Source organism: Macrobrachium nipponense, chromosome 4 (assembly GCF_015104395.2).
Source record: "Macrobrachium nipponense isolate FS-2020 chromosome 4, ASM1510439v2, whole genome shotgun sequence".
Taxonomy (NCBI): Eukaryota; Metazoa; Arthropoda; class Malacostraca; order Decapoda; family Palaemonidae; genus Macrobrachium; species Macrobrachium nipponense.
The window spans coordinates 46,686,240-46,691,653 of NC_061100.1; positions in this window are offsets into that span (position 1 = coordinate 46,686,240).

Below are 5,414 nucleotides of genomic sequence, written 5' to 3' on the forward strand. Positions count from 1 at the left end.
ATCTAGAACACCTGCATGCATGCCCGTTCAGCATGTGACAGTTTACTAACCATCTCTTAGAAGGATATAAAAGAGAAGGTAGGACGCCAGTCCCCCCACACACCACCTTTTAAGCCATATACCTTAGGTGGGATGCTGCCTGTCGTCAAGACCTGGGTGATCTACATTACTGTTGTGCAGCCACCACAGAACCCTAGGAAAACGTACCTGAGAATCTAAGGACAATGCCCTGAAGGTAAAAAGGTGAATGTGGGTCTGTTGTGACCACATTCCCATCCTTAATACCTGTCAGACAGGTTTTCCTGAATGCAAAGGGCAGACCAATGCCCTTAACCAAATGAAATTTCACCTGGGACATGCACACATACTGGAAAATGTGTAATACTACATTACTGTACTGTATAATTACAGTACTGCATCAAGTAATGTCAATGAAAATAATGTACAATAAAGAGAGAGAGAGAAAGAGTAGGCTGGCCTCATGTATTGTTTCCTAATGTGATATAAAAAAGGATAATGTTGGTTGTGTGTGTGCATGTGTTAGTTCACCATCCACCCTCAGGGCACAGCCATGAAAGCATCGGTCAATATGAGTACATTACTTAGTTTTTTGTGTCCATCCTTACAGTCACAAACACGAATGCCTTGGTTGTGTGAGTGTATTCATTCACCATCCAATACCTTTGTACTTAATATGTTATCCAATAAGATCAAGAGGTTATCTGATCAAGAATGCTCAGTCCAATGTCTTATAATCCAACCGTAATTATACCCGTCTTTTCCTATAACTAAGTACACAATATATTTTTGTTGGACTCAAGCAAACAAGTCCCGTTAAGTACCAAAATCCACCAAGTTGAGGTGCCACTAATTTTTCCTGAAAATATCACTTAACTCCTAGATTGGATAATTATGAATTGAATGCACAAGGGTAAACATAATACTGCCATATTCCAGTTGTTTCCACCTATGCCATGATTCTAAATATAGTCTATAGTGAGCCTACTTGCACCAGAACTAACTCCATCTAAATTTCTTGCATTAAATCCGCTGGCAACAAGTGTCAACAATCATCATCTCAGCTCAGTCCCGTTTCTATGAGGTCACTGTTTTGGATGAACTACCTCTGTAGTGCACTTGTGTTACCCCGCACTTCCATATCCAAAGTATGCCTTCCAATATGGTCTTCATTCCTTATCAGTAGGTGTCCATGCCATCTCAGTCTCCCCTCCTGCATCATCTTTGATATTTCAGCCAACTTTGTTGACCCTCTGATATACTCATTCCTAATCCTAACCTCCCTCAATGCACCAGACATCCATTTTAACATTCTCTTCTCTGCTACTTCCATTTTCTTCTCCTCTGTCTTTGTCATACTTGCCATTCCTGTAATATATAGCATTGCTGGTCTTACCAATTCCTTAAAAAACTTCCCCTTCAGTCTTAACAGCACTCTTTTGTCATAAAGACTCCAGAGGCAGTCCTCTAATTGTTCCAGCCTGCTTGTATCCTTTGTTTTACTTCCTCAATCATTCTTCCAATAATTTGAAGCTGTCTACTCTATTTCTTCTTCATCCAACCTTATGCTTTCCCTGCCATCCCCCTCAATGGTGGTACACACATATTCCATTTTTTACCTGCTTATCCTCATTCCCCTATCCTCCAGTGCTACTCTCCCTCTATAACTTCCCATCTAGAACCTTCCTCTCTCCACACAACACAATGTGATCTACACATAATATACTATATGGCCCTATCTTACCTCCTCCATCATGCTGCCCATTACAATCTCTCTCCAGCACTGCTCCTCACTCTGGTATACACATTGATACATCTCCTGACTCCTGAATCATTCTTACATACTTCTCTGGGACCATCTTCTCCCTCAAACTCCTCCTAATTTCCTTTCTTGGGGGCCCCTCATAGGTCTTTTCAAGGTCTATGAACACCATGTGTAAGACCCTTTGCTTCTCTCTGAATTTTTCCATTAGCCATATCAGACAGGACATGTTATTCCAAATCCTTTCATAAATCCCAGCTGTTCCCTTGCTACTTCTATTTCCTTGCTTAGTCTGGCATCTATCAGCCTTCCTAATATCTTCAAGGTGTGGGACATCAATTACCTCCATAATTACCACTCTCTTCAACATTGCCCTTGCCTTTAAAAATTGGTATCAATATACTTTCCCTCCACTCCTATGATGTCCACTCTTGATCTATAAGCTTTTTTTTTATTAGAATATAAAGGATTTCCACTCTGTTTCCTAATGTTTTTCATACTTCCACTGGGATCAAATCTGGTCCTGTTGCCTTCCCATTCTTCATCTTCTTTAAGGCATTTAGCACCTCTTGCCATCTTTTCAAGATGTCTTCTTCCTTTCTATGTACAGTACCATTTTGATCTTTAATCTACCTGATAATGTCTACGTTGCTTTTGTTTCTGGCCTTTGCTAGTTTCAGCATCATCTTCAGCCCTTCCCTTGCTCTCAGTTCTGTTACATACATCATTATATGCCTTTACCTTAGCTTCAGCTACTACCTTCTTTACCCATTTGTTTTTCTCCCTAAGCCTCTCCTTGTCCTCTCCTAACTGTTATTCTTCCCATCTCTTTTTCGCCTTCTCTCTCACTGGCTGTTGTGTCTTCATCCCACCACCAGCTCTACTTTTCCTCACATACCATCCCATCCTAGATGTTTCCTTAAGTACTTCCTTTCCATACTTCCTAATTACTGCTGCATTAGGTCTCCTCCATTCCAGAAAATATGAAGTTTTCATGATAAATTTAATATTGTAATACTTACCTGAACTCCTGAATTACCCCTGGTCACTGACCAGCCCGAACTATATCCCCACATATTTACCCACTAAGTGGGTAATTTTAACTGTCAAGAGTTACCAATGCTGCAGGTAAAATCTAGTCAAATGAGTTACCTGTGTTACCGTTGTCCTTTATTGTTTCTCACTATACTGGAGAAAGTTTCAAGGCAGTGCAAAATCTATAGTTCCTGAGACTTATTACATGTACATACCATAGACTTAACAAAATAAAAAATGATCATTTTAAGCTATACATCCTCAGTCTAGCCTTCTGAAACCATAGTTTCTGTCTAATGCACTCATAAGCAAAGATGTCAACAACCGTTTACTTGCAATAAACCATGTTCTGATCCCAGACTTAGCCACAGTCCTATACAGTCTGGCTAAATATTCTACACTGTAAAGTAGCAATCAGCAATCAGTCGCACTACTTGTTACTTTTGTTACATTTCTCATGTCCTAATATTCATATCTCCATATCTCCATCATCCACACATTATAAACACTTCTAACAATTATGAAGTACATAATGCCAAAATCCATAAGAACTGCAAGATGAAAAGTAGTCACAAACTTTTATTAATGGATAATCATTTAACATTTCCTCTATATCCCATATATATTTTATCTTGTATATCTCCATGAACATTCTCATTTTACATAGCAAATATATTACAAAATGACTGTAACATTAACAGATTTCAACAACAGGTGAACTTGTGCATACAGGTTAACACTGGAATGCTCTCAAAAACCAATGGTAGGTATCATAATCATTTACAACCAACAGCAGAAAAACTCTTTAATATTAGTTTGCCTGAGGCTAACAGCAGATGTGTCAAGTAAGTGAATCAGTTTGATCTTCAAGCACAGAATAGTGCTTGTGTGCAAGTCAATTTACACAATAACATATACCTCTTTCTTGATATGTTTTTATCCACATCTAGCAAAAGTAAATTTCTAAATCTAGCTAAAATATTCTTAAATTAGCCGTTTAAAGAATGGAGTGGATATTCTTTATATTCAACTTATTATTGTAAATTAAATAAAAATTACTTCTATACCAAGAAGTCAAATTATAAAATTAAGATGGAAAAAAAATAGTACAGTGATATGGCACTAAAGTTTTACTTTGCTACATTTTTCTTTCAATTAAAGAATGCACTCAAGACTCAAAATATTTAATGAATCTTGGATAGCATAAAATGTCCAAGTTAGTAATAATGTAACCTTGAAAATCTTTTCATGGCCTGCAATGAAAAGAAATTTACAGCATAGTTTATTCATCAGTTAAAAATAAGCTTGGTGCTAGTAGAGGGAACTTTGGTTAAATATGATGTATTGATGTAAAATACCGCAGCACAAAAAAATACTATCAGCTGCATGCATTTTCTGTTATTTCAATTAATAAATATTTCAATGCCTTTAAAAGTAACCAAGACATTAATGAATGTGCAGTGTGAAAAATATATTCTCTTAAACTTGGTCATGAAGTTTAGTTAGTATATGTGACATGTATATCAAATACTAAGGGAAAGAGAGACCTGCATATCAAATGCTATGAGAGAGTCATACATAGAGAGTATTTGAAATAGTTTTATATAAAAAAGCACACTTAAGAGAACTTTACATTTCAGATTTTAAAACAAAAATACTTTAGCCTCAATGTGATAACATAAGAATACAGAATGACTTTTAATGCATATGAAATGTTAAAACTGATTTCTAGCATGATACTTCCATACTTCTTAAATAAAGAAAAAAATGGCTTACAGTGAAGGATAAGTTACCTTAAAAATTAATCAAACACCCTTGGAATTAACAGAATTTTTATCTTCCCAAGGACCATTGCAGGATATCTGACACAAACCAAAATCCAAGTCAGCAACAGACCAAAATGAAAGTGCCTTCAATTCAGAAATACACAGTATAAATACCTTATAATAAACATTACTCTATCAGCTATAGAACTGCATTGCAGTACTTCCATGGGTAAGAAAATTTACTTTAGATGTTCTACATAACCCAACTTCCTACTGCTATAAATATTTCAAGTATATATAAACATATTTATACTGTATAATTGGTTTAAACTCACATGTCCATCAATGAGTGATGATGTGGCATGTGTATATATATATTGCAGATACAGTGGTCCCCCATATTCGCGGAGGATGCGTACCAGAAACCCCCGCGAATAGTTGGAACCCCTAAAAAAATGCTGAAAACGGACTATTTTGTTAGTTAAAACTTGAGAAAAACCCACTAAAAATGTTCATACTTGGTTGTTTTAATAGTTTTATCACAAACAGTGCATTTTATGATGAAATTGATAAAAAAAACCCCAGGAATTTGTGGATATTTCTCATAGAAAAATACCGCGAATACGCAAATTTTCTGTGAATAATGCGAAGAAACGTTCCCAAGAGAAATTCGCGAATGTGCGAGTCTGTGAATCCGGAGAACGCGAATACGGGGAGTCCGCTCTGCGTGTGTGTGTGTGTGTGTGATGTGTGTGTGTGTGTGTGTATGAGTATATATATATATATATATATATATATATATATATATATATATATATATATATATATATATA